This window comes from Aythya ferina (genome assembly GCF_964211825.1).
Source record: "Aythya ferina genome assembly, chromosome: 4".
Taxonomy (NCBI): Eukaryota; Metazoa; Chordata; class Aves; order Anseriformes; family Anatidae; genus Aythya; species Aythya ferina.
In genome coordinates, this window is record NC_140300.1 from 3,486,947 (window position 1) to 3,512,608 (window position 25,662).

The 25,662-nt window shown below is 36.5% G+C and overlaps 1 long non-coding RNA gene across 1 annotated transcript in view; it reads right to left on the reverse strand.

The window, feature by feature from the left end:
• Window positions 1–25,077, reverse strand: part of LOC311436028 — a 153,081-nt gene extending 128,004 nt beyond the window's left edge. Inside the window, exon 1 of the long non-coding RNA XR_014692559.1 lies at window positions 25,048–25,077. This is a non-coding gene — a long non-coding RNA (uncharacterized lncRNA). The remainder of the gene's footprint in view (window positions 1–25,047) is intronic.
• Window positions 25,078–25,662: the final 585 nt, after the last annotated feature.

A 25,662-nucleotide genomic window follows, 5' to 3' on the forward strand; every position in this document is an offset into this window, starting at 1 on the left:
CTTCTGCTGTTGGTGTGTATGAGTCTGAAGACAATGGTTTTATCAGTTTGAGGTTTTAGCCCAGATGATTCTTTGTAAGCCAATGAAAATGCCTGCCTCAGAATGATTGTTCTAACAGGAAAGTGTTTACAGGAGCACGTAGTGTTAAAATAAATTATCTGTCTGATTACACTTCTGCTAACTGCTTGCCTTGACTAGATAACGACAATACAAGAAAGGAGTATACTAGATGTTACTGAATGGATCTGGTGACAAAAATTAAATGCAAAAATAATTATATTGAGACAATTTTTAGAATTTATTTTCCAAGCGCAGGAAGGGACTAATTGCTGATGAATTTGTATCCAGTTGTATCATCTGCTTTGTTAGGACATCAACAGTACAAGAGGTTTCTCTGACAGCTGTTCTGGCTGTGCTTTGAATCTTAATCAGACATCTTTGCCAACGAGTTATAATAGCACTTACCACATACTTTCCTTTGTAAACATTAGTTAATTAAGCAGAACTCTTTCGAAACAACAGAAACTGGAAAGTCTACTTGGCAAAGATGAGAGATGAACAGAAACAGAAGAAATAAGAAAAGGTAGCGCACAACTAAAACTCTGAAAGATTTCTTGGCACTTTGTTGCTGAACTGTTCCCAGAGACATGGAAGCCCATGGAAAGACGTGTAGACTCCTGCTATGGTGGATATTGTCCCTGATGATACTTTCTGCTTCAGCTGGTCACATGTAGCTGAGCTGGAAAAGCATGTTGGTCCCTTTGCCTTTTTTTTTTTTTTGCACTGGCTTCGGTAGGTCTAAGCAGACATAAATGTACTCTTTTTACTTGGTTGTTCAAAGTACTTCAGTTAATTACTTGCATTCACAATGGTTAAGAATCAGCTAAAACTGTGTTAGATAATCTAAATAGGTACTTTCTGTAGAAGAAAAGGATATTATAAGGACTTCCTTTTCAATAAGGACTTTCTTTTCGATTCACTATGTATTTCTATCCTCTAACATGTATATATAGCTAATTACTCACTGAACAGCCTTGTCCTTTTTGTGAGGTAAATACTGCATGAAGTCTCACAGACACACTCCACAAATAGCAGGGTTATAGAACAAGTGCATTGACTTTTCTCCCTTATCAGCAAGCACTGTCCAGGCAACTCTTGAATTTTAGTTATATCTAGCTTCCTTTCCTAGCTTTAGAGAAGCTAGCTACACATTCAGCCTTGCCTGGAGGGGTCATAACTGTTCCAAGAGAGCTCAGTAGTATTCTCAACAAATGTTTTACCAGTAACAAGAGTTTTGAGACACTGTGATTATCCCATTAAAACCACATGTTATAGAAAACAAAAACAAAAAAAATCTGTGCTAGAATTGGAGAAGAAAGGTGTTTTAACAAGTGTTGTCAGGAAATATTATTTCCTCGTTAGATGGAAGTAAAGGTGAAAAGTATGGAAGAATGAAAAAGTGGGAAAATAAGTCTACAGCCAGCTGTGGTGCATCCAATTCATTGAAGAATGGAGTCCCATTATTTTCACAGGGATATTTTCATTTTAGGTTGTTTCCATGATGGTTCTTGGAAAATCTTCGAATTTTCATGAAAGGAATTTATTCTCTGTGGAAATTACAAACATTTCACTGAGAAACAAGATTTTTTTAATAACTTTCTGGGAGATGGCAGTGTAGAGAAAAGACATGTACAACTGTTTTTGACAAATTCAAGTGTTTCTTCAAGAAAACATAGGAAAATTTTTAGTCATTCTAATACTTTGTGGAGAAATACTTGTGTCTGGCAAGCTCTAGTGAAATATTAGTGGCATTTGTACACCTGTGGTACTCACAAGTCTCAGCTGGAAATGGGATGGGGAAGCATTGCATTAAGGCAGTGTAGTGTCTCCCAGGTATTATTCTAGTTGCAATTTATTTTGCTCATTGTCTTTTTTTTTTCTTCACTTTTCTGTATGTTACAGAGAAACTTAAAATTCAGGAGTGTTTCAAAGTTGAGAGTTACATTCTTCTAAGTTATGACTGTTCATCCCTTTAGAGCATCTATTGCATCAGTGAGATGTTCAAGAAACATACTGTGTTTTAATATTTAGGATCATTATTAGCAAACAGTTAATACAACAGTAGAAAAGATCATTATAACACAGATTGCTTATGAAATGCATGTCATGGTCAGGAGAGGAATAAATTCTCCCATGTTCAAGGCTGGTTTTTTTTTTTTTATTTCTTTGTAGCTGGAAAAACCTCTGCTTTCTCTACTAATTGTGAATTAGTTTACAGCTATGAGTAAAGATTACTGTGCTGCTAGTAATGTAGTTGTGTATTTGATATTAATTATCCAGATTGAGCTTTTCAAGAGTAATGCCATCTTGACTTTATTTTTGTATTAGACAAACTATTTCCTGAAGAAGAAAAGTTCTATGTTGACAGATAGCAGACTTCTATCAAGTGAAAGCTGTTGGCACCTGCATCATTTTCCTGTGTAGCTGATGTATCTAATGAGCATTAACTTACTATTATGGAATAGTAAATCTACAGAGTAATCCATATATTATACTTGTAAATGAGCTCATATGACATCTTTAAATCTCAGTAGGCAAACACTTAAAAACCTACTTTACAATATTTTATACATGAAATCTTTTTTTCCTATCTAATGTTGGCTCTGTTTGGAGATTGAGTTATAAATAACCTCTGAATAGCTTTTATCAGGCCTCCTGAAGCTGGCATTTTTTTGTTGTTGTTTTAATGAATAAAATATTGTCACTGAACAACCACTAGCAGAGTGAGCTTTCTGGTGTCAAAAGAAACATGAATCTGTGAATACGTTCAGTGTAAGAACTCAAATTGTGCTAACAACAAAAAAAAACAAACACAAAACAAAACAAAAAAAAGGGAAGATGAGATGGTGTAAAATGCACTGTCAAAGTAAGCTTGAGTGGGAGTTTTTAGAGAATATCAAAGTTTTATGAAACTTTCTTCTGTGTGATTAAGGCAGAAAAGGTACTGAGGGAAGAAATTAAGGGTTTATATGAGATCAGTCTGTAGCATATGATATTTGAAGACAAATCTCACCTCATTGCAAGAGTAAATCCTGTTAAGAGAATTGGTTATATATTTAAAATGTTTATGACTTTCATCTCTTTCTATTTACAGATCTATTTTTATTATTCTAAAACTCAATCACCTTTTTCCAGTGATGTTTTCATACCCTTTTCCCTTTTGGTTTGTATGGTGGGCAAGTTTAAACTGTCCTCTCTATTCTCCCCTGTCCATCCTCCCCAATATATATCTTCACTTTGTCATCAGGTGGTAGGACTGTTGAATATTTATTTTTCATCATAACGCTCCAGGTAGTAGTATGACCAATTCATTTACAAACATAGCCCTAAACTTCTCACTGGGATCATAATTGCTCTTCAATCTTATATTTTGTTTCTGTGAGTTTGGTAAGATAGAGCCAATATGCAACAAGTAGACTTTTCCCTTATTTCCAAGTATCTGCATGTGCAGAAAAATATTTTTAGTCTCAGGTATCAAAGTATCTCCCCTATTCTCTTAGTTGCAGAGAGGAAGAGCTCTACTCATTACTCAGTATCATTCTCTTCCTTACATAAGGAAAGATCCTCATCTTCCATGAATTTCCAGATAGTACTCAAGTAGTCGGTTGAAAAGTAGAGGAGGAGAGATTTTTTTCCTCACACATTGTAAAGGCTTTCTGAAATAAGAGCTTTCATTTGCATTGTCCTGAGTGTGTTTCACATTTGGCTTTGGTTGACTTTCACAATCTTCCTCCTAGATCACCTAGATCTGTGCTGTCCAATTGGTTTGACCTAGGCATGGATTTCTGAACTTTTGTTACCAGTTGTTTTGCTTCATCCTCTTTTTTTTTTTTTTTTTTTGTGTGTGTGATCTCCTGTAAAGATGACCAGTCATTTCTTACTGCTAACCCTTTTAATTTTTATTACTGAACCCTTTCATGTCCTTTTTATCTTTAGTCTCACAACATTCACATGTTTCTTCCTGGAACATTAGTTGCTAATGACCTTTCTGTCCTCTTTTCTCTTCCTCTGTTCCAGTAATATTTTGAAGTTAACAATGCTATGGAAGCTGACATGGCAGCAAAGAAATGAGTCATCTGCTAGAGAGTGGACTTTTTCTCTAGTCTGCAGTGGGAATTTCCTTGAATTAAAATAAAAGATCAGAATTCAGTGAACATCAGACAATGACAACACAGAATAATGAATCTCAATGCACAGTAAACGTGCATGTGACCAGGATTTAAAGAGGGAGAAGTTTGGAGAAATGTGATTTCTTTTTTTTTTTTTTTTTTTTTTTTTTTTTTGACAAATGATGCTGGGCATATAAGTGGCTAGGAACTAACATCCTAAGCAGGCTGTTAGCTGTATGTATTATTCTTTCTTTTGTTCACATGCACATTCAGTCCTTGCTTTCAAATGCTTTTTAAACTCACTAGCTTTGTCCTTATTTAATTTAATCTTTCTAATGTTATTGCCTCTCCATGGCAGAGCTTTTGTATAGGGGTGTCATTTTTCAAGAGAAGGTCTTTGACCCTTGTAAATGATGGCAGAAGGAAATAGAGTAAATGATATGTGCAACATATATTCATGAGTATTTTTTTTAGAAGGAGCCTGTCTGGAGAACACTGAAAACATTAGATAGATGTAAAAATGCCTGTAACAAAAAAACAGGCCATCCTTTTCTACATACTGCTCCAAATAAAACCACCTTTGAATAAAATCAAGCACATCGGAATGGGAAAGAACAGGCAAAAAATAAGAATAAAGCCTGGTGACTTCACTCAGCCCAAAAAATGTCTGCCTGATAAAATGCATTTACTCAGCATTTTAATTGCAAGGACTAGAACAGCAGCACTGTGTAGGGAAGGGCTGAGAGAAAGAAGGAATTGGGAGGGTGAAAATATGTAATAACCTCTGTAATGTAAAGCTGCTCAGATCCCTGAAGCTGACCTAGCTCAGCTCTGATTCTTCCCCAAATGCTTACTCTTGATGGTTCTTGGAGAAGCTTGCTGATTTATTCAGCAAGTAATTCTTTGGATGAAATCCTGGTACCACTGCTGCAGCTCGAAAACAAGTGGTGAAGGATCATGAAGAATGTCATTCTCCCTCTGACAGCATGCATACCACGTTGGGAATTGACACGTTACCAGATATTTCAATGTCAGACTTCTCTGTGTTACACATTTGTTTGCATACAGCAGGAATTAGCTGTATGCTAATTTACAGGAAGAGATCATTATGAGGGCTATCGAGGACCCAACCAAAGCTCTAATTTCTAATTTGTTTTGGCACAAGTGGAGAGGGATAGAAAGACAGAGCAGTCTGTTCTACCCAGCCTAGCAAAAACAATAGGTAGAATGTATCAGCTGTAGGAGTGGGTGCCAAGAGTCAGAAATCTGTGTACAATGGTGAATGAAGATCTGAAAGTTTATTTCTTAGGCTCTGTGAAGGCCATTTCCAACCTCAAAATGTAGCCAGGTAATGTCCAAAACATCACACTGAAAGAAGAATGGCATAAATCCTGAAAGTAAATAACATAGTGCACACTTGGATTTCAGGAAAAGCAGTAGAGCAAGGATATTATTTTCCCTGCTTGGATTTGAATGTCTACAATTCCCATGTAGCTTATATAGCCTCAAACAGTGCTACAGGCTTTTGTCTTTAGCTCACTTGTAGATACCAAAATTACTGATGCTGTCTGGTTTTTAGAAAATACACAGTACAGTAGGTGTTACTTTCGAGTGAAAGGGGAAGTTTTTAGACAATAACTTTTAATAAACCAAGAATGCATTAGGTAAAGGGAAAAACAAACAAAACAAAACAAAAAAACCACACCAGCTCCGTTTTTCCATATTCATGTGGCAAGGACTGTGTGATAGTAATAAAGAGGCCTCATTGTGTTCTGTGCTGTAACAACCACTGAAGAGAATGATACCTGTTTGCCAAAATACCTTAGTGGTTAACTTTGGGGAAGGATGAGAAGTTGCATATATTCAGATTGTGACTGTACTTATTAGTGTCCTTTAGAGCCTTCAGAGGAAGGTGGCATCAGGCCTCTTCAGAATATTTCTGAAAATTCTATTAAAATCTCTGCATGTATCTGCTGAGATCCCATTGATAAACACAGCATGTTGGTTAGGAAATATGAAGGAGAAAAATACAAAAAGGAAACACCTCAATTTTTCATTCTCCTGTGTATGATCAAGGAGCCTTGGCCTTTGGTCATGCCAGTCTTCAGGTGTTTTCAATAAGATTATGATTTAATCCTCTTAAGTTAACAAATAATGCTCCATCAAAGCTTTTAAAATCATGAAGAAGAGCATTTACATGTTGTAGCTGAACATCTTTGTGTGCATGACTTCAGTCATTTTTTTGTACTACATTACTTCAGAGTCCAAGGCCTTCACCAGAGATACCTGAACTCTGTTAGAATGGACAACACTTGTAACTCTATAAATTAGAACTTCATGAAATGGTGCTCAAGTTTAGATCAGAAGATTTAGCATTCTTCTGATGAGCTAGAAAGAATGTAAGGCAAGTCAATACAAGGATAATGATGCCAAGCATCTTGTTAAGGCCTTATGACAATCTTGGACAGAATTATGTTTTGAGACAGCTCTTTGATGGTGAAGATGAAATTTCTCTAAATGGAAAGCCTCATCTTAACAGATTTATAAAAGCACTTTTGCAAGAGAGGTGCTGTACACAACTTTGCAAGATACAATTAAATAATCAAATATAAAGATTGATAATCTTTGGGGAAGTGGATCTGACACAGACCCTATTTTGAATAGGTACTGAGTTGCTCATCAGTAGAATCTTATTGAGACTTTGGCAGAATGTGTCTGTGGATGTCTTGTTTGGCAAGGAGATGTACACCCTTTGTCTGTAACAGACTTCTTTGCATCTTCTTTTGGATTATAATCCAAAATAATAATAAAAAGAAAATGGAAAAGACTCTTTTCTTGTCATTCAAGAGCCCATGATCATTTTGATTGACAGACACTCACCACAGGTTCTCCAAATCTCCATCAATTCTGTGCCTGACAGGATTTTGTAGGTGGTAACAGAACATTCTATATCTTTTTGGATTTAGTCTAGATGATCTTTAATACACTGCTTCTAAATCAATAAAATAAATTAAATGAAAGGGGGGCTTTTTAAATGCACCTCTAAAATGAACTGCTTAATTCAATGTCTGGTTTAAATGCCAGCTCGTTTGGCAAATGGATACTCTCCAGAAAACTCGTACTGAGGCAGAAAATTCTCTTTTCCATCTCAAGTGCTTTTAAAAGTGCTTCAGAACCAATTCTGGAAATAGCAACTTGCAACCAGAAAGTTTCACTAATAAATCAAAATAAAAATCAAAGAAAATATTTGAATACCTAATTTCAGGGAAAATGACAAGGTTAAATGCCTTGTTGGCATTTGGATATTGTGCTGAGCACATTAGAAATGCAGATAGATTGCTGGGGTGTTGGGAAGGCAGAGATCCTAGCACATAATTTATAACCTGTCACGGTAGAAATTGTTTAACAGAAAAGGGAATATCTCTGAAAATCTCAGTATGAAGACCAATGAAACTTGGTCAGAAAAGGAGTCACTGTGTGATGGGATGTGATTCAAAGAGAATATTTCTTTTTCATTAAAAAACTAACAGACAATTCTTGTGAAAAAAAATATGGCTGGTTTCTGAAACTTGACAAATTTAAAACCATAAACATAATAACAATACAGGAGATGTCTTCCCCTGGGAAACCTCAAAAAATGGTACAAAGGTGATTTCAGTAAGAAAGATGGTGACAACAGAACAATAGAAATATCAGTGTTAAGAACAACACTAATCAAGTAAACTGAAAAGGAAAAATATACTGCAGGTTGAACCGGTTTTAACTCCACTCTTTTTGGTATTGAGCTTTGGTAAAATTAAAGTTTGAAAGACAACTTTTAGTTCTTCTCATGAACTAGAGTTTAAATGGTTGCTGACAGTACTTCTGAATTTGTGGTCTAAAGATAGGAGGATAAGGAAGTTAAACCAAACCAAACCAGAACACAATGTTGATTCTACAAATTTTTATTTATTTATTTATTTATTTATTTATTTATTTATTTTCACTAACAAAATGTTGGTTTGCAATTAAGTTTATGAGACTAATTGTATTTACTGAAGTCTTTGAAACTTGGAATAATTTGGGTTTTGGAGCAAATGATATTCCACAAGAAGATAGTGGAGAAGATAAGGAGAAAGAACTAGTCTGATAGCTGGAAGCCATGTAGTTGCAGCTATATTGCAGAGCCTCCACTTTGTGTTTAATAACATTTATCAAGAGGCAAAGGGTGTTAGCCTATGCTGAGGACTGAGTTTGCATCACTGCCAGGCTGAACTCTCAAAAGACCACTTAGATAAACCCATGGAAATCTTTAAGTACATAATTTATTAACATGAGAATTATCTGTCCAGACCACAGTCTCAGTTCCCTCTAAAATATAGAAGAAATAAAGTCTTTGAAGAAAACTTGTTTTGATAAACTTCACTCATGAAATATTTCTTATTCCTATTCTATCATGTTTTAATAGCTCAAGGCTTTCTTTGGACAGTGTTTTTCTGTGAAATATATTGACACTACTAACTTTCTTTGTTTTCCTCTTTTTGAATCAACCAGAAGAACATCAAGGTTCACTGAATAGAGCTGTTGATCTCCACTGCCTGGGGATCCACAAGGTTGTTTGGATTTGAATTTCTCTTTGTAATCTGCATAGCTCTTGCTTACTCTTTTGCAGTTTTTTCCACTGAGCATGAATAGCTGAACTGCTGATGGGAACATCAACAATCTTTGTTCTCCTGAAATGCTTGCACAGATTCAAGAGGTCAAGAGGCAGTCCTACTTATAGGGGCCATGATGCCCTTTTTCCAGGCTGTATGAAGAAGCATTGGCAGATGGCTTTTAGCTAAAACACAAAATAGATTGTGCCGCTAGAAAATGAGGAAACATTGGCCTTTTGGCTAAATACACAATTAAGGGAAGGGACTGTCCCTGCCTTAGTGCTGCTCCATTGCCAGGCATGCCAGGAAGGGTCAATCTAGTTGTATGCTGCTGTAAATGAGCAAATGCACCTGCCCTGAACAAGGGATCTGTAAGAGTTGAGGATTTGTACTGATGTGTTTTAAGGTACCAAAGCAGGTTCAAGAGAGACCAGTGCAGGAGAACTGGGGTTTTAACACTGTCTTACATTCTCTTTCTGTGCCAGGGGAAACTCAAGCTAAACCTTCCTTATGTTTCCGCAAAACACAATCTTATCTATGTGCAAAGACTTCAAAAACAAGCAGCAAAAAGAGTATGTGTAATTGCAGAAACCAAATTAGAAAAAAAAAAAAAAAAAAAAAAAAAAGGTGTATCTCCAGAGCTGTCAAGAACTTTTGAAGAGATTGAACAATTTCTGTGGGACACAAAAAAAAAGAATGGCATATCCTATCCTAATAATTGCAATCAAGCAGTGTGATCTGTACAAACAAATATGCTGTTACTTTCCATCCCCTTCTCCTGAGCCCCTGACAAAATGTGACAATATAGCTGTTCTTTGGCAAAAGGAACACATATTTCATAACAGCCTCCTCTGAGTATGTAAAAATGGCAGAATCACAGAAAATGTTCATGTTATTGAAAAAGAGACTCCATGCAATTCAAAACTCAAGGTCATTATGACTGACAGGATGCTGGAGAGTATATTAAACTATTTGACAGCATTTCAAACACATGCATCAGATGATAGTTTTCTTTCTAAATTAGACATTTGCTGGTGGAAATCCAATAGGGTCAGGAGAAATTGTGCTTCAGCGTTGATATGCTTCTCATCTGCTTATCTTTGACATCATGTTTTGGTGTTGCATCTCCTCTTTGCTCCTGATAAATTTTAAACAGATGTCTCAACTCCCACCCTGCAACATCCACCTCCAGCAATGCCTGTTATTCATACCATATTTTTCTGACCCCCTGAATTAGATAACTGACTGATAACAGTCTACAGTAGCCTTGATTTGCTAACTGGTAACAGGCTTTTCTTTCAGAGGAATGCCACAATATTAAAAAAAAAAAAAAAAAAAAAAAAAGTGAGAACTTTCAAATGATCTGCTGAAATGATGACAGTGATTTTTGGCTTAGTGAAGGGGCAGTTCTGGCAAGAGGAAATGTGTGAAGACTTTCCAAAGGTTTAAGGAACAGCAGCTTCACTGATTGGACTGAACTCTGAAATGCTGCTGTTGCTCCCATGTTCAGGAAAGTGAAGAGGTCAGGAACAGTCCCTGTACATCTGTAAAACAGAAGCTTTACTGAGATGAATTTGATGTGTGAAATTAATTAATTCTATTATTCTGTGATTTTGTTCATGCTTGGATCTTATTTTATTTTTATTTATTTTTTATTTTTTAATCTCTACTAGATATCTTATTCAACAGTGAATGTGTAAGTGGTAATTTGCAGGGATATCATCTAAAAATATGTTTGCTGCACTCACATATGCAGAGTGATCTCAGGATGTATTACATGTAATACATGTAGATGTGACATGTATTAGTACTTGTAGTCTCAGTCAAGCCTTGAACATTGCTTGTGTCAGAATATGAGTATCTAAGCAAAGGGAATATTACACAAGAATCCTGAAGAAATTTCCCAGTAATGTCCTTATTGAATACTTGTCTTACATTCCTTCTACTCCTTTCTTAAGTTTAGTTTTCCTTACATAAATATGCACTATGCTAAATACAATAAGATCAAACTTTTGTAAATATATATTGTTTAGAGTTTTTGAAGCACTGATGAGTTGTGTGTTGACTACAAACTTAAAATGATTGTGTATCAGGTGCCCTAGGAAATCTTCTTAGGGAAAGAAAAAGCTTAGACTCATGTTAAACATGCAGCAAAACATGATGCAGTCTTCAAGAGCTGAAACTGCTGAGTGAATGCCTTGACTCACACTGAATATTCCACTCCTTTTCAACCAGATCAATCTCAGGGGAAAAGGAATATAATTTCTGGAGGCATTCATGTGTCTGACATAGAACTAGACGTGGTCCCTTTTGAACTTAAACATTTGAGCTTTTACTATATCAAGCTCTAAAGGGAAAATACACCCTTTGGATAAGGGTTTTCCAAAGACTACAAGATGTGCTTTTATTGGAGCTGTCCTGGTTAACATTTTGTCTTGGAAGGTAAATTTTGTTCTGCTTGGGGTACAGGCACACCATAGCTAGTTGTTGGAGGGAAGGGATTGTCCTGCTCTGCACTGGTGAGGACTCACCTCAAGTACTGTGTGCAGATTTGAGCACCACAATATAAGGACATAGAACTATTAGAGTGTCTAAAGGAGGGCTACAAGGCTGGTGAAGGGTCCAAAGGGGAAGATGTATGAGGAATGTCTGAAATCACTTGGTTTGTTCAGCCCAGAGAAGAGGAGATTTAGGGGAGGCCTTGTTGTGGCCTACAGCTTCCTCACGAGGCGAGTGTAGGACACTGTGTGGAGCCCAGCCTGTCCCTAAGCAGCAGCCTCACCCCCTGGCCCACACCCCCTATATTTATTGTTCAGCATGATGTCATGTGGTATGGAATACCCCTTTGGACAGTTTGGGTCATCTGAGAAGCTGAAGGTCCTTGGCCTAGTGTAAGCACTGCTCTGCAACAACTAAAACATTGGTGTGTTATCAACATTATTTTTCTCCTAAATGCAAAACACAGCAACGTACTAGCCACAATGAAGAAAATTAACTCTATCTCAGCTGAAACCAGGACAAGAAGTCATGCTCTTAAACCTCTTCTATTTTTAGGACAGTTCCCTGAACTCTCTCCAATATGACTAAATTAAAAATCACAGTCCCAAAATCTGAAGGCAGTACTCCAGCTGGGCCCATCATGGTACAAATGAAGAATAATGATTACCTTGTATCAGTACATTCCAGACTGGAATTTAACTTTTTCTATCAGAATTCATGCTGATTCTATTTTGTCTGTGTTCTGCCACAGTCCACAGTCTGCTGTGTGCTGTAAAAGCCCTTTTTTTTTTTTTTTTTTTTTTTTTTCTTTTTTTTCCACCGTTCCTCTTGTTTCTTTCTTATACCACTTTGTATTTTTTGACCTCATATCAAATTTATTTAGGTAACTTAAAAATCTGGTTCTGTTCTTCAGAGTGTTCTCTCTCCACAGTCCAGTCACCAGTGGAAAATATTAAATAAAACCAGACAAGACTCCTTAGGACCTCCAGCTGAACCATCGTGAAATTTACAGAAAACAACAACAACAAAAATGTCCGTTTCCTTTCTTTTAATTTATTATACACTGATTTTCTGTTGCTTTTATATAGTCTGCATTCCCTAATTTGCTTGAAAACTTACTACCAGAGGAGTGTGAAAAGCTTTCAAGACACATTGCCCCTTCTTGTTTCTCTCTGTTTAGGTATGCTAAATTATCAGTCAGAGAGTATAATTAGGTTGCTTTAACATAATTTGTTTTTATGACATTTCCACATTGGCCACATTTTTATCACCTTACTATGATGTAAGTGCTTATGAAATGTTTCATAATTTCACTTCACTGTTTCTAGAAACTGAAGCTTAGGGAGTTCAAAGAGAGGTACTTGTGGTTCCCTTTTTAAAGTATAATGCTATGTTTACCATTTTCCTAAATCTGCTCCACTCCCCCATGTGCTATGAGATCTTACGGACATTTTTTACTGACTCAGATTTCTTCAGTATCTGTACAAAATACTGACTTGAAGGGAGAGTGAAAAAAAGATTCTAAAAGCCCAGTGTGTCTAAAACCTGAAATGAGCTATGCTTTTGGAGATTGGTTCCTATGTATGTCATTTCTCATGGAGGCAAAATTAGGCTGTTAGTGTCAGGAAAGGTATAAATCATGGAGGCAGCTGCAGAAATGACTCAGGCTTCTGAAGATAAAATGCGTGAGATGTTAGAGCTGAAATTAAAGAGCATTAGAAAGGTATAAATAATAATAAAGCTGTGTAACTGTATATCTTTCAGTTATCTCAGAACACTTCTGGCAATAATTTAACTGCAACTGGTGAGAAATATTATTCCTTTCTTAGAGGAAAAAAGTCCTTAAAATGATTAATTATGTCATACAACCTTCTGAAAATATTTTTTGCAAATTAGGAAACCAGACTACCATTTTTCTATACTGAGTATCAGATGGTTTTCTTTGATTTCATTAATATTGCAACTGGCTTAACATATGATGTTATAAATTGACAAGCAGAATGCACGCCTCATGAACAACACATACGGAACATGTTATGTAGTAGAATTGTTGCTCCTTTCTATAGTCCTTCCTTTAGGTTAATTCAGCCAAATGAAACCATGAAGCATACCTTTGTCTACCCAATTTATTTCTCTGTTTGTCTGCAAGTTCAGTGCTAAGCAGTGGCTGACAGCTGTTGCTCTGGTTTGGTGTCATACTTCATTCTGATTTTTTGTTGTTGTTGTTGTTTGTTTGTTTTCTTTCCCTTGGGTGAATATGCCATTAAACAAACTTGGGGGATAAAGACAGGTAAAAATGAAGTTTATGCCAGAAAGTCTGTTCATATGCTGCTTATGTCTACTACATCAATAGCTGGTTTACTGGCATGGGAAGGACGCAGGCAGAGACTATCAAAGATTTTCAGCGTGAGGGGATTATAAATGGCCTTATCATAAATAACAATATCAAACAATAACATGTGGTGATAATGTTTTGGAACTTTTTCTATTTAATTCCTGTATTATTTTATCTAAAAACATTTTCTGGACTTGAAAGGATGTCAGTAACACTGCTCAGTATCAACTACAGTCTCCCTCCCAAAACCTTAAGAACTTGAGCTGGAACCAAAGTCTATTCTAAAACTGTGGGATTTTTTTTTTTTTTTTAACTTGTGTATTTATTTTACATAGAAGTGTCTTATACAATTTAACAGTGCAATAAAATCCCCATTAAAAATAAACCTCTGGCATGGAAATGCAGTTAGCAAAGTACTCTTCTTTGGAGACTTCAGCTATGAATCAACATGTAAGAAGAGTCCAGATAAATCTAAGACTTCATTTCTTACAGCCTGCAGCAATGTGAATTTTTTCTCTTTACTATAAATAACACTTGAGCATGTGTTTAGGAGACCCACCAAATGTGTTTGAAAGGCTTGTGTAGCCCTCAGCAAGGAAAAGATTACAGACCAAGGAACTGAATATTCTGAGAACTTTCCTTTTTTGTGTGCGTCTTTTTTGAACTATTCCCCCCTTAAATAAATAAATAAATGAAAATAAAAAAGACAAGATATAAGTGTATAAGTGTAAGTGAGGCAAAGAACATGGCCACCTCCTCCAGCCCAGGACTGCTTTTGTCCAACCTGGCGTCTCTGCCCAGGCTGGGGAATGCAGCTGAGGCTTTCCTTTTTGCAGTAGCAAAACTGAACGCATATCCCAGAGACACACAGACACACACTGACAGTGATAGTCTCTACCTGCATCCTTCCGTCACTGCCACCCTTTCTTATTATCCACTGTTGCATTGGAAAAGGCCCTTGACCAAATACCCATACCCCAAGGAGCAGACAACTCCCCTTCTATATACTTTTAAAAGAAGCAGCTGCTTAGACCCTAAGCACTTTTTTTTTTTTTTTTTTTTCAAGAATGAGAGGAGTATATAGAAAATGTCTCCTGAAGTTGTCATTTCTCTAGTTTTCCATATAAAAACAGAAATTTATGCAAGCATTATGCAAGCATTCCTGAAAAGCCTTATTGTGAATACATGCAGTTTTATCTTGTTGTGTTATGACAGAAGAAAAAAATGACATCAATCAATATTGGAAGGTCCAATCTAGTCAATTCTTAAGTTAGAATGTGAAGTCTTGATGATGGGTTTTCCTTTTTTTTTTTTTTTTTTTTTTTTTTAGTGGTATATCATGAAAACTCTACTTTTGCTTAAAAAATATCACTTTTCTAACCAAAATTTTGATTAGAAACCAAAACTGAATGCTAAAACTGCATTTTTCAGGTCAGTATGACTAACTCCAAAATAATTCAGTTTGAAACGATCAACTGATTTTTGTTGCAAGGCAGCTGAAGACTCATCGCCCGTAATCTCATGAGAATCATTGCTTCTGAAGTGTTATTTTTTGGGAACACTATGTGCTTTCCCTTCACAGTCCTCTTCTGCTCCCCTTCCTCAACTACATGTTGAATAATGCACTTCCCCCTTCATGGGTTGTGTTTGAGGTTATGTCTTGAATGATTAAATTTGTCACAAAAAGTTGAGGACCTGAGAAAGAACTAACGAACCGCAGCAACAGATTGACTATTGTTAGAAATACGGATTTTAATCTGTATTTTTTTCAGACTGTATAATCTATAATGGTCACCCCTTCCCAATTTTACATGTAATTTTGGAAATACTAAGGGCTTAAAATGCATTGATTCCTGCATTGAGAAAGATAAAGTTTTCTTTTTACTCCAAAATCAACTCCAGACTTTTGAACATCACATGTTGAATGATGTTTGAAATATAGTGTGATTGATTGTGATGGTATTCCTTTATAATGTGGATTTCAAGGCTAAAATGCCATGCCAATAGTCTGATACAAAGAACTGGTCTTAGTTTCCAAAGGTGAACTTTTCTGGTTGTATTTTGTAGCCACCTAAAGTAACTTCTGGCCTTAGCATGGCCCTGCTAGTCATTCCTTACAGCTATGCTCCTGAGGACTGCTAACAAACCTTTGCTCTGAATTGAACTGTACCTTTGCAAGACTCAAATGCAACCCAGGATGAACTGTTCTGATTCACCTTCTTAAAGCTTTGAGAATATTTGTACAAGTTAGCTAAGACTTTTCTCAAGAAGTGGAAAAAAAAAAAAAAAAAAAAAAAAGAGAGAAAAAGAAAAAGAAAAAAAAAGTTAGGCAAACAGACAATCCTGAAAACTTTGCAGATTTTTTTTTTTTCTTTTCCTTTTGAGCATCTTGACCTAACTCATGAAAGTTTTGCAAAAGACAAATAAAGATGTTTCATTCCTAATGGTACAAGTGTTCTGGACTTCTAGTTAAAGAGCTGTTGCCCCTTTATGTGGGTGGAACACAACGTTTTAATAAACTCTACCATTCTGAGTCATTCTAATCCTATTAGCAGTGAATCCTCTTGTTATTCTGTATATGTACTTAGCTCTCAGAGATTAGACTGTTTTTTTGTTTTTGGTTTTGTTTTGTTTTGTTTTCTACTGAAATCACCTCTGCTTCTTTCACACTGGTCAGAGCAGCATCATAAAGTCACGGTGCTCTGCCCTCCCTAGGGCAAACTGCAACGCAAATTGCTGCACTTCTGACAGAGGCAGAATTGCCCTGGAAGCCAGCACATCTACTCCCACCACACCTGAAATTATGTTTATATTTTGAGCACAAAGTGTTGATTGGTAAAGGTGCAAGATTTCACATCACCTGAACATAATATGATTCCATCCTCGTGCTGTTTATACTCTATTACCTGATTTTTATTTTTTTTTCTTGTGACCTGCTTGCTCAATATATTAAAACAGAAAGAGCAAACGTGAAAAAATTAGTGTTTATATTAGTGTTGCATACTGAAAAATAGCACTTCTTGATGTTATCCTTCTGACTTTGAATTTACTTCTGTTATCAGAGATTAACTTCCAGGTTTTTCTATTGTCAGAAAATGATATGGTAACGACAGCATTTTATTTATTTATTTATTTATTTATTTATTTATTTTCCTGTGGGGCCATTTCAGGGCTATTTCATTATTTATTTCCTGCTCTAAAGGTATCATAACTTTTCTCTTTCAGTAAATTCATGTCCTCATAGACTTTGCATACCATGATTATGAGCAACACTGAAAAATCTGGAGAAGCCGAAAGAGATATCACACTAGAAAACAACATTTATAACACCCTCAAGTGGCAGGTGTGCAATTTGCTTAGGAACTTAGAGATCAATTACACATGGTGGTTTTGTTTTGTAGTAATCACCATGCCACTCAACTTCTTAACTACTTTATATGATAATATTAACTAGAAAGACAAAGGAAGCAAGATAGCTGCTTGCTTCTCTGCAGAAATGTCTACCACTGCCCCAAGGCTGCTTCTATTTGTAGACCAGTCTGAGAAACATGGAAATATTTTATTTTTGTTTTGTTGCAAAATAAATACTAGCTCATGTTTTCATTAATGATGAGTATTTAGTTTCTGGGAATCTATTATTTATTACTTCTATGCTAGTTTTAGTATGTATAAAATTTCATACATTACTGCACATTACTGTAAGATTATTTCAGCATCTTACATGCATCGTGAACACAGTCTGAGAAATATGCCTACCACGTGCACAATTTGATTAAGAAAAATTTCTGCTTTGCTTTGAGATTTTCTAAAATATTTGCTTGGCCCAGGTCCCAAATAAATTAATAATAACAGGATGTCCAAATTAAGAGAAAATAAGAGAAAACTATAAGAGAAAAAATTACTCATCCTTTCAAACCTTCACCGACTACACTTATTTGAAGCAATATCATTTTACCTAAAACTGAACTGTGCTGAGTTCCTCTGACTTTTTATATAGAAGCTCCATTTTCCAAAACATTCCTATTACCTTTTTTTAGACTTTAAATTATCCATTTATTTCTAAAGTTATACTGTCTGAACTGGTGACTGGGACAATTCCAGTGCTTGAGAAAAGAAGGATCTTTCCTTCACATACCTAACTAACTGAAATGTTGTAGGCATCCCAGTAAGAAGAATGGGTTCTTATGGTAAAGCTGATTTATGCTTTCTTTTACTGTACTTTCCACATACATTTCCATAGAAATCTACAGCAAGGAGTTGTTCATCTTGTTTCCATGCAGTTGATTATTCCCAGTTAAAAGTAGTAGTTTGTAATTCCCTTCATTGAACCACATCCTATTTATTTCACACCATATCTTTAATTTGTTCAGATCATTTTGAATGTTATGCCTATCCTTCACAGTTCTCATGGGATATGTGAGACCTACTAGTTTATTATCCTTTGCAAACTAATTGCCTTTTCAGCTCCTAATGGGATGCTGTTCTAGTACTTAATTGCTCTGAAATGGCTAAAAGCTTTCTAATTTCCAACCCAAATATATTACTGGTCATGTTTGTTCTTGTACCTACCCAGTCTTAATCTCAAATAACTCATTTCACCAGTGACTTCAATTCTAGTCCAATGCATTTATGGATGACAATTGGATCTTCCATTCAGCTTGTCACTTTCATAGACTAAATAAACAAAATTGTCTGGATTTCTTCCTATAGTGGAGTTTCCATTGTCTCCCTCTTCCTGGCCCTTCTGAAAGCCTCTTACAGTTTGACCTTATTTTTCTTGTTCTTGATAGATCAAGTACTGAAAGCCAGCAGTTTCTTTCTGTATTTTCAGTTGCAGTCAACAGTTAAAAGTAACTGATAACATAGTTAGCACCCCCGTCTAAAATTTCTATATCTATTTAAAAAAATGAAAAAAAAATCAAAAGTAAGTATTCTGTATCATAGAATTATAGAATATCCAGAGTTGGAAGGGATCCACAAGGATCATTGAGTCTGACTCCTGGGTCTGCACAGGATTAGCTAAAATTTAAACCATATGTCTAAATATCTATGTCCATATGTCTAAATACATATGGCCAGCATTGTCTAAATGCTTCTTGAACTCCAGAAAGCTCAGTGCCATGACCATTTCCATGGGGAACCTGTTCCAGCACCTGACTGGGTGGGATTTTGAAGAACCTTTTCCTATCTCATGGAGTTGATTCTGGCAGACAAATTTTCTCCAAGTTCCCTTTGCAAATTTCGTGGATCACTGCTTATAATAATTTTAATAATCTGAAATATACATAGCGTTGTTTTTGTTTTTCTTTCTGTGTCAGGAAAGGTAATTGTTTATGCAAAACTATAAGTCTTAAAGACATATTCTGCTAACTGTGGCTTTTAGAGATAAATAGTGCAGAGATTTTATCTTATCTTATTTTTTTTTTTAATTATTATTATTATAATTATTATTTTATTATTATATTTTTTCTTCCAGCTGTTGGGAAAGACTCCTCTGAAGACTTAAGTCCCTATTCTGTACTTGGAGAAAATCATTGCCGTAGCTGTATGAGCTTTCTTAATTTCTCACATTTTGAGGATCAGGGCTTAGTGGGGAGCATTTAAGGACTGCATGAGGGAAGGACTTTCTGGTCCTCCTCTGATATGTGACGATTCCCATCTGCAGGACTTAGAAGTCCTTCCTCTCACTCCAGATACAACTCAGTTTCTTCGGCACTGATGAGCCTGTTCCAATCACTTTTCACATTCCAAACATAACACCCAACAGCTGGTTTTGGTAAGCTGGACTGTTTTTCACCACTCAGACCTCTGACAGTGCTGGTGTGTGGGCTTACAAACTTCAGTAGGTGAGAGAAATAAGATCCAAACAACAGTACTCCACCAGCCTGAAATTACTATTGTTTTCCTGGATATTGATATAAAAAAAAGTTTCTTATGGGTTGTTTTTAGTCAAAGCAGCAGAAGCTGAATAATAATTGATTTCAAGGTTTCTTTGAGCTGCCATCCAGTCTCAATACTTCTATTATTAATTAATCTTTTTTCATGTAAACCACATTTGGGTCTTCCATTTAAAATGAGAAGCAGAAACATTATGAAGCTTGCTAGCAGATCTTGCATGTGCAGGTATATTGCTCGTATTTCTATCTCTGGCTACTTTATAGACTGTACTAAAAGGTTTTTGGAGGATCTCTTCTCTGCTCTTCTGGAACATACATTCTGGGTTCTCTTTTCTTTCTTATTGGAGCTCTTGTGCAGGAAAGGTAAAGCTCTAGTAACTATAGTAAAATCCACTCTTAGAATGGGCCTGTTTTAAACTGATGCTAAGGAAATTTGTGAAAAAGACTTAATACGTCAGGGCCCTTCCTTTCTAGAAGTGCTGGGGGAAGAAGAGCCACTTCACATACTTGAAATCTGCATAAAAGTTGGAAGGGTAAATAGATTAATCCAAAGCCCTCTTGAGTGAGAGAGAATCATCAGCTGCAAAATTATATGTTGTGCTTTTCGCTTAACCCTTTCTGTTGATCTGTAAGAATGAAAAAAAAATGTTTATTTCAAACAAGAATGGCTCATCAACATCCAGACCTGGCTTTTTTTCATAAAAAATAATTTAAAAATGAGGTTGGGAAGAATCTCTGGAGGTCACAACTCAAAACTCCTCTATTGTTCAAATCAAAGCTAGCTACAGAGGGAGATCAAGTTGCCCTGAGCTTTGCCCAGATGAATTTTGGATGTCTCCATGGGTGGACAGTCTATACCTCTTGAGGGAATTTGATCCATTGCCCAAACACTGTCTCAAAATTGTAACTTTTCCCTCATGCCCAAATGGAATTTTCTTTACTATTTGTCCTTACACTGTGTTTGTTTGATAAGAAGTCTTACTCCATCTTACTTACGAGGTAAGATATTTTTAGACAGTGGAAGACTCCAGCCCCATGAGTATCTCGGATGTTCCTCCTTTTGTCTCTCCTCCGTATCTCTCATGAGGCCCCAGACTGCACACAGTACTTCACATGTGGCCCTAGAAGCACCAAATAGAATAAAACAATCAATTGCCACAAGTTGGTGGCTGTCCTCTTGCTACTACAGCTGAGGATGCTGTTGCCTTTGTGGTAGCCAAGTGTTCTGCTGGCTCTTCTACATGTTGCAGTCCTCGTGGCATCTTCTTCCTTCTCTGCAGAGCTGCTCCTCAGCCAGTTGCTGACTTGCATTGATTCCTGGTGCTGCTCTGTCCCAGGTCCTGAGTTTGTATTTGTCTGCATTGGAATGAATGAGATTCAAGTTGGTCCAATCCTCCAGCTTGCTGAGGACTCCCCAAATAGTAGCCCTGACCACCATTGCAGAAAAGTCTCCCCCTCAGCATGGTGCTGTCCACAGACTTGCTGACAGCAAGGCAGCATTCGGCTGCCTTGTTGAGACTGTTTAGGAAGATGTTATCAGCACCTATCGCAATATTGATGCTTGAATATTTCCACTTAAACCTGAAGCTATTGTCCACTATCCTTGTAGGCTGGTGGTCCACAGAATTTTCCATGCACCTGGAAATCTAAACATCTAAAATATTCATTCTCAATTTGGCAAGCAGGATATTATGGGAGTCTGTGTTCAAAAATCTTACCACAGTTGAAGTAAAATATGTCTATTATTTTGCTTTGTCCATAGAACTCATTATTTCATCACAGAAGGCCATCAAGCTGATGTCAAGCATCACTCACTCTTGAAAAAAATCCTTATTTATTATTTCTGATTTCCTTCATATCCATTTGTTTTCTGTGCTTGGAAATATATCCCATCGGAATTTGTTCCACAGTCTGAAGTGAGTTTGGCTGGCTAGCAACTACCCAAATAATCCTTCTTGCTTTTTTCCCTCTAGCTCTAATAAAGTCAACAGTACTTGATCTTGGTGGAGACGTTGATGACTCTTGTCTAGTGTCCCTTGTTCTGTCAAAATACTGTGCTTCCAAACTCTGCAGCTGTTTTCCTAAGTGCAATAGGTTCTCTCTCAAAGCAGAGAGCAAAGTCCACCACTGGATTAATTTTTCCTTTACAAACATCAAGTCAGACTTTGAGATCTTCCTGTTCATCCTTGGACAAGGTTTTTCATAGTCTACCCACACATCCTTCTTGGTTTCTTGGTGCACACTTTGTTGTTTTAATGCAGACATTCTTCAAAGCTTGGCAGATGCCTAAAATATGCAAGGCATGAAACTTGCTGTCTATGAATCACTCCAACGTTGTCCTTGCTCCAACTCCCAAAATCCCTGGTGGGATGTATGTTACCCGAAGTTCAAGGGCTATCAGCAGTTGCCACTCAAATACCCAAATATCCTGCTGTAAGTTATAAACCAGTCAATGCTGATTGGACATTTTTAAAAAAGACCCATTCTGCATCCTTATCTTCATAGTTTGGTTTATTGTTTGAATTAACTATTTACTTACTTACAGGCCTTGGGAAAAAAATGGCTTAAATTAGAACTTCTAGCATATACTCATGGCTTGGAGGTTTCTAGTAGTGCTTTGGCTCAAAAATACTCTTTCTTTTCAGTATTTTTCTGGACTCACTTCTCACCCCCAAACAATTTGGTGGATCGTAGTGCCATTAGAGTGGGTTGGCCAATGTGAGAAGCAGCTTTCATATAAATGACACTTACTAAAAGTGTCATCACTCACAGCTCTCCATTTCTAGAACTGGCATATGGAAAACTGTTTTGTGTTCAAGCAAGAAGAAGGTACCTCTTCAATTACTGGTGTTGAGTGCGGAATGAGTGATCAGCTAGGTGAGTGTCTTGGGTTCTTGAGTACATGAAGCAGAGAAAGTTTCCCAATTTCAGTAGTACCTTTACAATTGTCTAAGTCTGCTTCTTTCAATTTAGGACCAACTACAATCTCAAGTATTTTCCAGACTTGCTGGAGGTCTCATTTTCAAACTTTCAATTCCCCCCTTCTAGGCGTCACAGACATCATTTGTGAATTCCAGACATGAATTGTGAGTGGAATTAATACTAAATGCATAGTTCTTTTAAGAATGGGTCTTAAGGCCAGCAAAATTTGGACTCAATGATCCTTATGGGTCCCTTCCAACTTGGGATATTCTATGATTCTATGATTCTAAAATAGCAAGAGGATACTGCAGTTGTCATGGTATAAATCATACCTTCATATGATTTGCTTAATAAAACTGAATAATCTGAGACTTCCATAGCAGTGCTCTTCCTTAATGATAACTATTGCCAATGCTTTCATGTTAGAAACTGCAGATCAATTGCCAGATGACTAGTGACACTAAGTCTCCTTATATGACCCCAGCTTTGACAGGGACTGCTTCTGTATGCTCCTCTCACTATTCTGTATCATTTTGGTCAAAAGCTTTGCCTTCCATCACCCAGGAGATACACTCACGTTACTAAGTCAAAAACAACAACAACAACAACAACAACACAAAAAATCGCTTCAATAGATTTTTTTTTTTTTTTTTTTTTTTAAATTGGCAAGCTGCATATTGAGCTGCGGGATCCTTATTTTCTAAGCAGCTGGAACGCAATATAATCCCTCTTTGTTAAAAGTTAATGGGGCATGTCTTTGTCACCCTAACAGAAAAGTATGCATGTAACTATTTGCAGCATTATCTATCTAGTGGTGGTTGGCCTCCAGTTATTAATACATTTTCGGTTTTCAGTGTCCTTTCTCTTGAGGATTAGCACCCTTTAAAGCTGTTTGGAGTCATGGCTGGGATCAGCACATATTGAGTAAATGTGCTAACACAGCCCTTAGGATCCTCTTAATACAGATTTTTAAAGATGACTGTCCTGAACTTTTCTCCATTTCTCCTGTTATTTACTGTAATTATGGCTTTGAGTGCTGAATTGCCAACTACATTGCCACTTGAAAATGAGTCTAGGCCTTGAAATGTTATTGCTTGCTCTGACTTTCTGTGATATCTTATACATTTCTTCATCTGATACTGAAGAAATCACTTGCAGAAACATTGATATCTTCTGTCCTTTTTTTTTATTTTTAAATTTAATCACAATGGATTAAAGTCCAATTTTGATTTTTTTCTACCTCTTTTGAGAGTAACTGCTTGAAGAAAATCAGATCAGATGTCAATAGATGTGCTTATGATTAGAGGATTAGTTGCTGGACATCCGAACATTCATATGCCAAAGAAAATTACATTTCTTTCTTGTGTGATTTTATTATAAAAGTTTGAGTTTGAGTTGAGTCTTTAGAAAACATTTATCTTGAAATCCCTTTTTGTTCTGTTGTATTGGGAAGTCCACACCCTCTTTGGGTTCTAGTTCATTAGATGTGCCCTCCTTTGAGAGAGCTCTTTGCAACATTCAGCTTGAACAAGATGAGTTTAATTTGAATAGTTATAGATAGGTTGTTAAGTTTTTCTTACACTTTTTTTTTTTTTTTTTTTTTTTTTTTTTTTGTGTGTTAAAGCTCTCACATACACATATCTACCAGTTGACTCCTTTCGATGGCATTCCCTTACATTTAGGGATGTAGCAGAGGAAGGTATGTTGTTTTTCTTGTTTTTCATCAGTTACCCCACATAATATATACTTTTTTTTTTTTTTTTTTTTTTTTTTTGAATGGCCAAAAAGAGTCTAGGCATATTGGATAAGGTGGATTATTATTGGAGAGTATCACCAACTGAATATTTGGTCTCCATGGTGGGGATTGAGCAGTAATCTAATTGGAGAAGGACCTATCTCCATGTATAAATAAGCCACACATTCAATCAAACTAGATGTGGCTTTATGTCCAAGTAACTCACCTGGTCCTTCAGCTGAAAGGATCTCCATACTTATCAAGGGTTTAGGTCCCTGTGTAAAAAGGTACTGTCAAATATTGTCAATTTTAGATTTAGAAGGAAGTTTAAGGAGATAGATACATTTTTGTTTGAAGACACTGGAAAAAAAAGTTTGTCTCAGAGGCCCTGCTGTCTCTGTACAAATCCGACTGGATGCTGCTGGTGACACTGGCAAAGCATTCTTTCTTAAAGTATGTTTTGTGAACCATTATTTGAATTCAGAATACTTTGCTTTATTGCAAACAGCTGTTAAGGCCATTAGCTGTGGAAGAAGATTTATTCTTCATCTACTGAAAGATTTGGTACAGCTCCCATGCATAATACAGAGTTAATTAAAGTATATACTCTTCACCTGTGCTTGCAACTTAACAGTGGCATGCTGTTGAGGTGCTTTGATGTTATTTCTGTTTAAAATGAATCTTAGGCATCATCTTGCTGGGCAATATATGAATTCACACGTATATGATGGTCCTATTTCCCAGAAAGCTTACACAAGACAAAACAGAATATGAAAGGATCAACAGGAGCAGTTTAAGAAAATGTATACTTTTGCTGTAATAAAATATATCAATTGCCATGCAGCAATGGACTCACCCTGTTGAGCTTGTTTCCTTCTGTAGTCATTTTGAGAGCTGGATTTAAAGGACAGCAAGGTGACTGCATGGATATTTACTGAGTTCTTCCCACTCTTGAGGGCAGTGTGGGAGAAAGCACGACAGTTGCTGGGAATTTTGCAGAACAGAGCTGCAAGAGGGCAGCCAACCCTTGAAGCCAACCCCACCTATGACTAATCAGCTGTGACTCACTGGAAGCTTTGCTTTCTTTCATTAAGTCTTTTCAACAGCCTAGGAAACATACAGGCAATGCATGGGTACGATTAAGTCAGAGCAATCCACAGGCTTACAGGATATTACGAGAAATAACACCACTAATTCTTCTGAGTACTCATATACAGAAATAGCAAAGGAAAATGAATAATTTCAAGAGTGGCACAACCCCTTGTATAATGCCATCATGTCACCTCAAAACAGCTCTGGTATCCTAGCACAAAACTCTCTGCTCAGTGGCAAATGTTTCCTGGTGACTCTCAGACTGCGCAATGCTTGTTGTTGGCATCACTATTCATAAATCATCCAAGGAATGAAGGAAGCACAGCCTTGTGAATACAGAGAATGTCCAGTTTTGCCCAGTAAGTTTGACCAATAGCTT